We start from the raw sequence: 13,582 nt of genomic DNA on the forward strand, positions 1-13,582 counted from the left end.
CATTTATGCGAGAAAAGCCATGAATGTGCAAAATGAGCTTTAGAGCGCTCTCCAAACATTTAGTTAACCAGAAAGCACGCCCAGTAATTATACATCTCATTATGATATTCCCAGAAACTCCCAAAAATATGCCAGTATAAAGTCAGAGCAATGAGGGGATGGATTGTGGGCGAGCGATTTATAATATTGCATTTCCAAATCCTCGTACCGCCCAACTAAACTGAAAAGGGACATGTAGTCGACCATAAACTGGCATCTGCAAATATTTGTTCGCTCCCCACCCATGGACACATGTATGTACGATACAACCCGGAGGAGTTTGGATGGGTGGGTAGAGGTGTGTTTTGAATTTGCACGGGTATCTGTCCGGGTGTACTTGTGTACTTCTGGCGAAGTGCAGATATTTATGCGTATTTGATAGCACTAATGGGCCATTAAATGCGTACGCAAATACACACACGTATCTGTATGAAGCGGGATCGTGTGTGGGTGCCAGGATGAAAATGTACCTAAGCGAATCTAAATGGCATCGGGGGCACCGAACATGCAAAATCATGTACTCGTAAATCTCCTTAATGCCATCGGCCTCCGGCCAAACTGAGACACCCGGGAAATGGCAGGAAAAGCGGAGGAGTAGGTGGCGGGGATGGGGATGCGGATGGGGATTCTGAGGGCACACTGGGCGGTGTGGGGTTAAGCTGTTCCACACATCGCATGTGCACGCATGGTGGATGCTTGCTTCACCCCAAGAAAAAGTGGAAAACGGGACGGGGATTTTCCGTAATGGAACTCGATATATACGTATGTATATGGTATTTGTGTGTGGGTGGGTGTAAGGTGCTTTCGAATACGTATTACGTAACTAACGAAAATTAACGTTAATAGCCCTGAGTATCAAAATAATGGCACTCGCCTGTTGGTTGCCCTCTCCACGAGGCCGCATTTCGGATTGGATGCCTCCCTTCTCGCCGCCCGGAACCCGAAATAAATTTCAAAAACTCATTCCGGACTTGGGAAAAACGTGAAAATATTGTTACGACCTCCATCGGGTTCAAGTTTCCTTGGTGTGCGAAAAAATCATGAGGAGGCAAGCTTCCTTTGCCTTATGGACCATTTCCCATCGAACTAAATTAGATTTTAGTCTCAGAATTACGATACTATAGCAGCTAATTGAGAAAAGTGAAGCAGCGATTTTTAATGATGTTGTGATTGCTGGTTGAAGGCGATAGAGGGGTGGTTACGTCGTTGGAAATGGGATGCTTATATGGTTTGGTTAATGGGGTTTTAAAGATATGGGTGTGCACAGATACTACAGAGTATCTTGCAATAATAGTGACTTATTACGAAATATGTTTAAGTACTTGGGGAACTGAATCCTAAGCTAACTGCAATAACTTAAAGCTATATCCCTTTTCATTTGAAGCGTTCCCCTGAAATCATAGGCATGTGGAAACCTTTTTACACCGCAATTCGGTTTTCAACGAAATTGAAATTTCGACCCACCCACCGAAGCAAAAAGAAGTGAAAAAATAAGATACTTTATATAAAGGCCAACATTTCGTGAACTGGGTATGCGTGTATCGTTAATTTTTATTGGCGAGCTCCCGAGATCCCCTTTCGCATTGAAATCGAATGAAATTCAGTTGTTGGTCCTTGTTTGCTTGTTGCTGGCACTCATATCCGGACCTCAATGGCTGCCGTTCTGGGGGTTTGGATGGGAAGGACGCAAACGCAATAAGCAGTTAAAAAATACTCGTAATTGCAGCGGGAGTCAAAGTCCCCGGAGACTGGCTTGCTGCATGCCTCATACGAGATGCCATTGTTGCTTTTTTGTGGAACGTGCGCATCTCATCTCATCGACTCGATTTCGATTCCGCCCCTCCTTTTTCGTCCTTTGCTCTCTTCCATGCCCCTTCCGATTGAGGACAACGGCGGGAATGACACTCAGCGGACTCGTTCCGCCGGAAATTCATGAATAAGAAGATGAAATTGCTTGTACTACTGCGGCCTCCTCTTAGCATATTTGCCCGATCTCACAATCTCAAGTTTTTGTCAAGTTTGCCTGTCTTTAACAAGTTTTAAAGATCTAGGATCTTACTGCTGCTGAAACCAATATCGCTGATTTGCCGATGTTATATGATCAATACATATGATTATTTCTACATATGTATATATTTCGCAAAGCCACGATGGTTATCGTCTTCTTAAAATGTGTATATACAATAGTATCTGATAAGCTGATTTCTTTGCCTTATAAGATATTAATCAGTAATAATTATTTTTTAATTAAAAATATATCAAACTAGGAGTCTGTATCAACGCTGTAAATGTCAGATATGTGCTTACATGATTTCAGGGAAAGCCCACTCAGAAGTCGACCATCGAACACCGACCATCGAGGATGGCTTTTCCTTCCGCGGACCTCTGCGCGTTTTCTAGTTTTCCTTTTGTCCGTCCCGTTATTGCCGTAATGTTGCTCTGCCGTCGAGGACATCGCCTGTTGTTGCTGCCGTCGCCCTTGTTGTTGTAGTTATAATGGCCATGGACTACTGGCATGCTGGACGCTCGGCAGCGCAAAAATGTTTCACAAATGGGTTCATATTTTGACGTTTAATGTAGCGAAAATGAAGCGTGGATTTATGGAATGCGCACGTTGCCCTCGCGACTTCCTCCGCCCGCCCTCCATTCCAATTCCCCTCTGTCCCGGCGGCCAATTTCGAAATGGAGAGTGCAAATCAAGAATCAATTGCATTATTAGAAGCGATTCGGAATCACCGGGGCGTAGAGCGTGGAGCGTGGGGTCTCCGTCTGGACATCTTTGTCTGGAAAATATATCAACGAGGAGTTTCCCGAGCCCCCTCTTTAAGATTAAAACTCTGGCATATTTTCTAGCAAGCTCATAACCTGCCACCGGTGTCCTTAATGGCCAATAGCGGATGATGAAAACGCCATCGCTTGCGGCCCGAAGTTTGCCTAAAACGGCTAATCGACTGCCTTGGGCACTTGAGGCCAGCAGTTACCAGGAGCTGTTCCACCCATTCCACCCACTCCACCTATTCCATCCTCCATTGATCCAGGACGCACGCCGGGGATCAAGTAAATTGCGAAAACTATGTGCAAGATGGCCTGTTATTGCAGCCGAAGCGCTTGTAATGATGACTCTAAGTGTCGTTTCCTTAAGTGTATTACCTATAAAAAATTTATACAAACATGCTGCCGAATTCGTTCCCATTTTCCCACCACCGCCGAGGGGAGAAGCTCGGCTCCGGCCTCATCTGCCCTGGATGCGATAAGGTGAGGGAACCAGAGCGTCTTGGCGATAAAATGCAACATTAAGTTGCTGATTTCAGCCACCAGCCCCTTTTCCCTGCCACGCCACGGACCTATCTCTTGGCCTCGAGTGGCGGCAGTTCATTAGGGTAACACTGCAATTGGGTACCAAAAGGTTATCGAACGTGCCCGTGCCCGGTCCCAGTCCCGGACCTGGGGTGTCTCTCTCGGTGTCCCAGTCGCAAACATCGAGTTGGTAAATATTAATTGGTCATTATGCATGCAAATGCAAAGTCAGCAGTCAAATAAAATATGTATCGGGAATGGATTCTGAGATGGCATCCGGAATGACTGGATTTACCTCCATGAATAATCTTCTCATACATAGAATCACATACGTGATAATTACAAAACCAATCGATTGTTGCTTACATTTAAGCAGTTTGACTGCTTTGAAATGAATTTGCAAATTATAAAGATTGGATTTAGAACATTAATAATTTTAATATTTGAGTGCAAAATAAATTTCAATGTACTCCATATAAGCGTTTAATTAAAAGCGCAACTCGAACGTAACATTATAATGAGAAATTGTAAATGCCTTGTATATTGGAATATATAATGGCATAAATTCCACTGAGCGAGCTGCTTTCCCGGTGTCCTTCGTTTCGTGTATCCTGCTGCGTGAAATCACCATCTCGCGAAAAGGACGACCGCTCCCTTAGCGCTCGTAGTTTATGTTTACGTAGAAATTAAAATAAACGCCGCAATGAGATTTATTCAATGTTTGTATTAAGCTGCGCTGTCCAGGAAACGGGGAGCAAAGGAGCAGAAGGAGCACAAGGAGCACCATGAGCAAAACCACCCGCCTGAACGATGCCCCATCCAGGAACGGCTGGAACCGGAGTTCCCGGCCATTCGGGGTGATATCCTTAATGGCCTAGCGAGTCGCGTCCTTTGTACTCGCTCTTTTGCGAGAGCAGGGTAGCTGAGTGGGTGGATTGGTGGGTGGTGGGTGGTTGGCCCTGCCACCGGATTTAAATTCTAATCTAACGGGGACAGCACCGCTTGGAGCGCTAGCGTTCTGCGCCGACTGCGCACTTATCCGGCATGGCGGTAATAGCTTTATCTGGCGGCAGAATTATGGCCACTCGCCTGATTCATGATCCCTCGCCAGGACCTCAAATCGAAAAAGGGGTGTTTGGGCGATTGAGTCGCAAAGGAAGTCGCTGTGTAGGCATTGTGGAGCTTCACTGTCGATATCAATAGAGCGATGAGCATACACGTAGTTTACATTGCGTTGTTCAGAATCATAATCATAGGTAATTCAAATTTAAAGATGAACTTAAAAATAAATATAATATTTATTTAATTTAAGCTAAAAATGAAGTAACCGCGCCGAAATCAAGTAAACACAAAGAGGTTCAACAATAAATTTATCCACATATACATTTCTAAATAGTCAAAACAAAGTGCATCTGACACATCCATATTTTCTTGCCCCAGACTGTGGTTTTCAGAACTATCTCGTTGATCGAGTGTGCAGCTGAATGAAACCGAATTGGTGGCCGCCGCAGGAGGCTGCCTTTCAGCATCCGTATCTGTATCTACACGGCCGGCAGCGCAGAAGAGGAAATCCTGTTCGCCATGCGACAGACTCCACAGAGCAGCATGGAAAATCGATGCCAACATGGCGGTTCGTGGTGGCAGCAGCCACCCCGGAAAAATCCGGGCTCAGCTGGGGGATGTTTGTTTAATTTTCCGCAGTGCAAGTGATGAAAATCTATTGAATGTGCGGCCAAAACTCCCGAATTCCCGTTGGCGTCCTGTGAAAATATTTATTCAGTGCAGCGCCGAGTGAAACGGAAGTGCGATTGCCAGGCGACGACTGACTTCGATCCTAACTTCCAATCTCAACCCAGGCGATATGGAATATATGTGTACATATATATAGAGGAGGGGGATGATGGGCAGGACAGGCCGTGAATGACACGCACTCGCTTAAATTGACATTTAATGCCAATACAATGACAGTTATTTTAATTGTGTTTGGGTGCTGCGGCAATTTATGTTATGGCTGTAATTGTTATGGCCAAAGCAAAGTGTTTGGGGAGAGCGTCTCCATGATTTGGCATTGTAGCAGGATTGAAGGACTCTACCAGTTGAATTTGCGGCACGTAAAAATCTTCCCATTTCATTTAATTTGTGATGGAAAAAATGTAGACCTTTTGTAAAAAATATTATATATTAAATAACACCAGATATAAGTATTTTAGGTCACTAACAACAGTAAAGTAGTTTTAAGACCTCACTTAGCAGCACAAAAAGCACTCACTATATAAAAACTTCTTTATACACTTTAAAAGCATTATTGGCTATATTTTAATTCTCCAACTTTGACTCGTTTCAGAAATCTTGGGAGTATCGGATCAGCAGACTTATTTCATTAGATGGCTTTAACTACTTACTTACTAATCATGCAGAGGAGCAAAGTTCCTTTAAAACCAACAAATTGTGTTAAAATTACAATGTATAGAAATTAAAATGATAAAACTGAACTTTTAAATTTCTTTCGTGTGATTTTGGTTGGAATTTGGGCCCCTAACCCGTTTCAACAGGAACTTCGCTCCCGAAGAGAAAACAGGTTTTCCTGGCCATGCCAGATAGGCAGGTATCGTGGCCTGGTCCCGCGATTGGGTTCCACAGGCTTATTGCGTCCACACTTTAAAGCCCGACTGAGAAGGGGGAAGCCGGGCTAAGAGGGGCGTGGGCCGCCCCATCGCGCCGCAGTGCGTCCACATGCCGCTAGATGGCGCGCGGGTCAATTTAGTGGAATTAATGGAATTGGAATTCATGGCGCGGAAATTGAATTTATGGCTGCGAAGGCCGCCGTCCAATCGGCGCGAGGAAAATCCAGGGTCAGAGGGAATAGGGCAGAGGCAATCGACTTTTAATGCGCCATTGAACGCTTCGAAACTGTTTGCGATTCCCAGCCATTGGCAAGTGCAACCAGAAATTCCACAGTTTTCCGAGTTCGGGAAAACTTTTTCCGGCTAAAAGGCAAGTTTACAACGGATAATGTCGCCCGTAAATAGCGAAGGGGGCTCCGTAGTACGAGTAATTAAAAACACGTTTTGTCCTTTTGGGCCATTAAGGCAAAAGGGAGACCGACCGCATTTCTCGCATGCCGCTGCCTGGGAAAAGTTCAAAATAAACTTCTGCGGCGAAACAAAGGGCCAAAAGCACATACAAATGTACATATTCGTTACTCCGTGATGTCAACTTTCGTGTTTGGTTTCGCATTCCCATTTCTCCACCTCTTGTTTTCGGCTTTTTGTTCCCATACGGCTAACAGCACCGGACTCACCTTTCCAGCCAGTTGATTAACGCAGACGAATCACGAAACGGGCTCCTTTTATTTTTGGCCCGCCGTTAGTCATTTCGCTTCAGCCGGCGAACAAAAGGATTCGGAACTGGGATTTCAGGAGGGCAGGGATCGATAGTCGGGGAATGCGAATTGCCCCAGAGATGGAGTCATCGGAGGGTTAGGCTTTAAGGCAGCCAATTGGGCTTTAACGGTAACGGTAAATTCCCTAACAATTTGCTCAGGAATTGAGATCCCAAAAGGTTGTTATTCGTATTTTTAAAAAGAATCCATTTAAACTAATTCAGTAGTTTCTAATAAGGTAATATTGAATGAGTTTCCCGTTTAAAATTAAGTATATGCTAATTTCTATCGCTTAGCACTAAATTCTTTAATGGAAATGGCTATAAAGTAAAATATTTTATATAGGAAAAAGTTCTTCAATTTCTTTGCCAATTTCGTTAATTTTAAGTGGTTCTTTTGCTCTGGACTAGTAAATTTATGGCGGAAACTTGGCCAGGAAAATGATATTTGGCCAAGTGTCCCATCCTCTTCGGTCAAAAACCGCCTCTTTCCCATTTCTGGAGCCGAGCCAAATCGTGCAAAGTTGCGAAACTTTGCTGAATTAATTTGTTAAACTCTGTTGAAATATGTATTTGCACAGAGGACCACCGCATTGAGCCGGAGCATAACCACAGGACCGCTAAGACCGCAATAAAGCCACATAAGCCACGGGCTGGCGAGGCTGAATCCAATCTCGCAAATCAGGTTGATAAAGCGCCGGCACGCAACCCTGCGACTTGAACCCTTTTTCAGCAGCCCATCAAGTCATATATGGCCACCGTAAGCCGGCTTTAATTACGCCCCACCGAACCACTGAACCAACGAACCACCGCACCCACTCCTGCACCACTCGCACCAGAAACATGCGACACAATTAAGCATTCATGGCTACTGGTGAGCTTAAATTTTGACATTTTCCTGTTTACTTACTGAGACTGGGCTGGGAAAGGTCCAAGGACCAAGGACTAAGGACCAAGGACGAAGAGACAACTGGGGCCGTAATCAGACACACGTCCTGTCCCTTTTCGCTGATCCCGGCGACCATTTTATAATGTGTGTATAGCAGCTTAGGGCACCCGGGAGACCCATTGCCAGCGGCACTAAACAATTTTATCATTTTTAATCATCAGAGTGGATTTGGGGTTGTCGCCGTGTGCAGGACGACGGACCGGGATTAAAAACTCATATTAAGTTATTATCGGGATGGCAGATATGCCACTTCCACCCACCCACCTTCCAGTGCAAAATTCATGACTCCCTGACAATTGCCAAAGAACACAGAGAAAATAGAGAAAACCTCGTGGCCAATAAAAATTCATTCCAACCAGACGATGTTTAAAACATTGTCTGCACTGCGGCAACAAAGGATCGCTGCCAAATTGGTCCTGAGCAGCAGAAAGCGGGTTCCAGGCTCATGGTTAATGCATGATTTAATGCAACTCGGACCGTCTCTCACGCATTCTGCAGTCGCCGGCCAATTTGGCAGCGCATCAACACGCCATTTGGGAACTGGAATGGTCACACGGCGAGAAATAGTTGTGGTTTAGGTTTACAATCAGTAATCAAACAAGCAAATACATTTTCCCCACAAGTTTTCCAACTACTAGAAGTCTATGGAAGATGAGCTTCATTAAAACATGTAACATGCAATTTTACACTTCCACCTGTAATTTCTTTCTGTGCGCTCCAAAACACGGGTCCCACTGCAGCATCCCAACCTCGACTCGGGCACTGCACATGTTTCCATTAATGGCCTTTCGCATTTCGCATCCTTGGTGGCAAATTGGAGGCAGCCTCGATGGCCATAACTCTGCTGCTTAGCTGCCATTTATGGCCTGTCGAGAGTTGGCGGCGGAGACGCTCCATTGTTTCTGTTCCTCGTAAGTGAATTGCTGGTATTCCCCGCGTGGTTTCAGCCATTTAATGAGCTGCTATTGCACGGCAATGTGCCTCGTCAGCATTCAATGATGTAATGAATATCGGCATTGCTAAACGGGCTGAAATCGGTTGGTAAATAGGTAATCGGTGAGCTGGGGGCAAACCAATCAGTGGATAGTTAGAGATTCATCAAGGATAAAAGCATTAAATTAAAGCGAGGAGAGTCAAAATGAGAATCGTATGTTAAAGCTCGATTCCACGGCGCCATCAACGATTTAATCCCTTTGGATTGCTTAACCTCAGCCGGAAATACAGGATTTGAAAGTGTCCTCTTCCTGCAGCAACCGCAATCTGCATACGTGTAAAGTGAGCTCAAGTTTTGCCCATCTAATTGCCCATTCTGCAGGCAAAGTAAAAGTTTCAAACGCAAATGCCGTAATTGCTACACGTATGGAATGGTATATGCCAGTCCGGAACAAAGCCAAAGCCAAAGCCATTAGGTGAGCACACTCTGGTCCGCAGAAGAAGTGCCTCCGCCTGTTGTGAGTCACAATTTTAGAATTAAAACCCGAAATGCATAAATTGCCGTTAACCGCAAGAAACTTTAGCCTTGGCTCGACTCCAGGCTCCCAGCCTCGCCTCCATCGTCATCTTCATGCTCATCCACGTCCTCATCCTCGCAGGCGGACAGAGGAGCTGCTCCTCTGGGGAGAGCACAAAAAGTTGCTTAATTTAATGTTATTTGCGCTTTAGCATATAAAGAATTTTGTGTCTTAATCTTTTGACTCTGCGGCGAGCACGACAGCCTCTGGAGGCTTTGAATATGCTAGTGCTATTTATGCCCGAGACGTGAGTCCGAGCTCCTGCTCCTTCCACGAAAATGTGTTTGTGCAGAGTGAAAAAAGCGGAACAATAATCATAACGTTCCGAATAAACCATTTCAGATAATCCTATTTATACTTATTTTAATAAAAGGCAGAAAATATTATTTTTCTATACTTCTCTGATACTTTTATTCATAGTTCTATGTAAGATTTTCTTCATACGAGAAATAAATGTTTAAATAAAATAAAGTGGAAAGAATCTGATCTTTTGTAGATGGTTCCTACAAGTAGCTCATCATTTATAAATGCTGTTCAAGTGTAAGTTTATAATAATAAAAACAACTAATGAGCACTGACACAATCATTTTTTTCTGTGTATAAGCTGATTGCAGCACACATAGAAACGTAAATGCTGCATCGGTGTGCGAGTGTGTGATGACACAAAAAGGGATGCAAATTTATTTCTTCATTTGCATATTTTAAGGAGCTCTCTGCGAAATATATTTTTCGCCATCTTCGCCGTCGTCTTTCCGACTTTCCGATATTCATGCGCCTTTTGTGGACCCGGCCTAAAACCCTTTCTGCCTTTCTGCCTTGGTCTGATGAAACTTTATGAACTTTGGCTTTGCGCTGCGAGTGTACTATAAATTCGCGAGGCTCCGCTGATTGCTATTGTTGTTTTTCGGTATGGCTGCATGTAAATCGTATCTGTATCTCCTGCAATTGTGCGCAATCAGCGAAATTGTAACGCAGCTCGTTATTCAGCCAGCTTCAATCCGGCAACCGATCCGATCCGCAGATGATCCCGCCTCAAAGGCATCGTAAATTCGCCACCATCCGCCATCAGTTCGAAAATGTTTTAATTAAATCTTCGCTCTGTTGATGCGCCGGACATTCATTTCTGGATCGTCATCACTCCGTGTGGGAGTTGGCCTTAAAAATAATGTAATGAATATTTATCTCAGTGCGAAATGAGATTTCTGCCTGACTTAACAATGGAAGACATCAGCGTCTTAATATATGCACATTTGAATGAGGCTTTTTAATAACGAGCTTTAACATGTGTATTAATGTGTCATCTCTTATTATTTATTTGAATTATTATTTGAATTTAAGCACTCATTTATATAACGTTTGTTTACACTCATAGGCTGCAAAAAAGAAAATGGCCAGTCTCACACCATCTGTTTTATCAGTCCATTAATTTCCAATCCTACCACTTCATCTGCACTTAATTATAAGCTAGATCTGTGCAACAATACTTGCAAATTAGTAACCAGATAGCATCAGTTGCACTTTTAGACGCCAGTCCCATGTACCCATAAGTAATAACAGTTGGCGGTAATGCCTCAAGCAGTCGCAATCGGAACTAGAATTGCATAAGTACATACTATCTGTCTATGAATAAACTTGGGTAATAAGGTAGGTGGGTCTACTCAGTCTGATCTATTATTATCTGCGAAATCAATTTAAGAAGTAGAGATCTGCAGCTGAATTATCACAGGTTTGGGTCCGCTCTTACCCTTCAATTATTATTGTTTTGTTTTCTAGCCATTTCCAGGGAAAATGAAGCACACCACTACCTAAAGCTAAAAGTGGCAGTACCATCTACCATGCTAGTGCAATATTTCACCCTGATTTCGGATAAATTACCCATCCCATAACACTTCCGTCGCTCCCCTGGCTTCTCAATTTTAAATTCTTTTATTCCCATTCAGCGAAATAAAAAACGAATCAGAATTGGAATAAAATTATGCGACAATCTGCCCGTTTCGACCATAAATCGCATTAGAATGCAGAGCAGATCCTTATTGATTCACTAATCGAATCGGCAATGGCGGGCGGAATGGCGGGCGACTGGCGACCCCCTCGCAAATAACTCATTTAAGGCGCTGGCCGTGCGAGGAATCGAAAGCGATTATGCAAATAGGAAAGCGGAGGCCATGGGCATGGGTGGCGTTTTTTTCTTGGTCTGAGGGGATCCAGAAGAGGCCGCCACTAGAGGGAGACAACGCGTCACGCGCCGCATAAATATCTGCAAAATGTTTCTAATAATAGTCGCCCAGACGGACATAAAGGAGGCTAAGCATCAGCTGCACGGGAAGGAAATGCAAAATGGAAATGGATATTCAAATGGAACGAGAGGTGGCGGAACATTTGCGTTTTTAATTTGTCTGACAGAATTTATTTAACACTCATGGCGGGCTCGAATGGCCCACCCCCGTCGCCTCGCTCCTGCAATTGTGTCAAGGATTATTTATGAGTGCCGCATCAAACAGTTCACACAGGCAGAAAATAACTCAGATATATTACAAAAGCTAGATGGCAATTTTCAAAAAATCTCTTGATGTTATTGCTGTAGGAAAATGTTATGCTCAGTATTGTATTTTTCTTGTTGATAATGCGAAACTCGAACAATAATAGACATTCCTACTTTAATTATTTGAAATTATTGAATCCAGCTTCTTGCTCTTTTTTTCTGTGCACCATGTGGGGCTGGCAAATTGAAACTCCACTTTGGTTTTAATTTCAGTTATTTTTTCGTCCTTGTTTTTGCGTCGAAAAGACAATAAATAATAAAATTACCCATCCGCATTGCAATCTACTGATAAAAATGTTTAATTGGCTTTTACTCGCACGGCAGCCGCTGCAGCTGAAAAATCGAATCCGAATCGCATTTTTGCTACCGCGCATAAATCGCGGATGCGGAGATCCAAAGAGCCTGATAAATAATTTAATCGAAATTTTTCCGCGCCGCGGAAACAGTGCACAGTGCAGTGCAGCGCGATAGAGCGAAAATGGATGGAAAATGGAAAGCACGCACTTCATTTATTTTTAATTTACAATGACGCCGCTCCACGTCGGAGCACGGGGCCAGTTCTAGCCAAAACCTGGGGATCCGGCCATAACAAGCGATCTCATCTTACAGCGCTGTTGCAGTTATTTTTATAACTAAATTATATACGCCTGTCTTGGCAGCCCACGGCCACTAGCTCCTTGCTCCGAGCTCCTTGTTCCCTGCTCCTTGCTCCATGCCTCAGAAGCAGAATCGAATCGGAACCAGAGGGCCATGTTCAGAATCTCAGCTTGGCGACCAGGGAGTCTCCTCCTTTTCCTGCTCGATTTATGGCGCACAAGGAGCGCGAAACCATAAACAGCTTTTATGGCGTTCTACTGGATTATTGCCAGCGAGTCGGTCCAGGCCAAGCCCTAGAGTCCGGGCCAATCCCCAGATCCTTTTGATTTAGCCAGGCCAATAAATTGCTGGCCCCACTTGCAATTGTTTCTCCATCTTAGGGCCTCTCTTCAATTACCAGAGTAGTCGGCTTGGACCATTCGCGAAACGTGTTGCAAATATTTGATCGTTCGATGCTCAAGATGAAGTGCAGAAAATCCAGGGATCTCGTGGATAAATCTCTGGCTAAGTAGCAGCTGAACTTTTCTCTAATCAATTGGATTTCGCAATTGGACTATTTATTTTATAAATAAAACTGGATCTACTTTAACTTTTATTTCTTATTGATCAATCCTACTTAATACCTGATTACTACTTTTATGGCTTAAATCATGAAAGGATGCCTTTAAACTTATTCTTCACCTTTAAAACTAGTGAATACCACAAGAGGTCAGCTCTACTACTCGTAGTAGCGACTAAAAGTAACGCTGTTTGAATGTAGTACCCAACGGATTTCTATTTCCATCAACCTTAAACAAGGCGTATATTTTAGTGCCTTGTAATAAATAAATGTATGAGTTAATCGATATTTGCCTTTGTTTCTGGCCCAAAGTATTTCCTTATGTAAACGGATTTCATTTATTGGGAACGTTTGTGTTGCCCCGAGGAGCGGAGAAACTTTTTGTGCCAAACTTGTAGCGGGCCAGTTTGTGGCGACATTGCTGTTGTTGGAGGTATTGTTGGAGCTGTTCCTTAGCCACCACCACCACCACCCCCCTGGGGTTTATTCATGACGCATAAATCTCGGCGGCAACACTTTATGCGAACTCACAACCACACCAGCGGAAAAGTCGGCAACCACACGCCATGTACTCCTCGTAAATTTCGTGAGTAACTTTTTTGCGAAATTAAATCTTGTAACAACAACAGCCTACAACAGCATGTATACATATATTTTTATTTATATGTAGGTATATTTTTTTCGTATTCATGTAATGGAGTTGGTTG

The sequence above is a fragment of the Drosophila yakuba genome, chromosome 3R, assembly GCF_016746365.2.
Source record: "Drosophila yakuba strain Tai18E2 chromosome 3R, Prin_Dyak_Tai18E2_2.1, whole genome shotgun sequence".
NCBI lineage: Eukaryota > Metazoa > Arthropoda > Insecta > Diptera > Drosophilidae > Drosophila > Drosophila yakuba.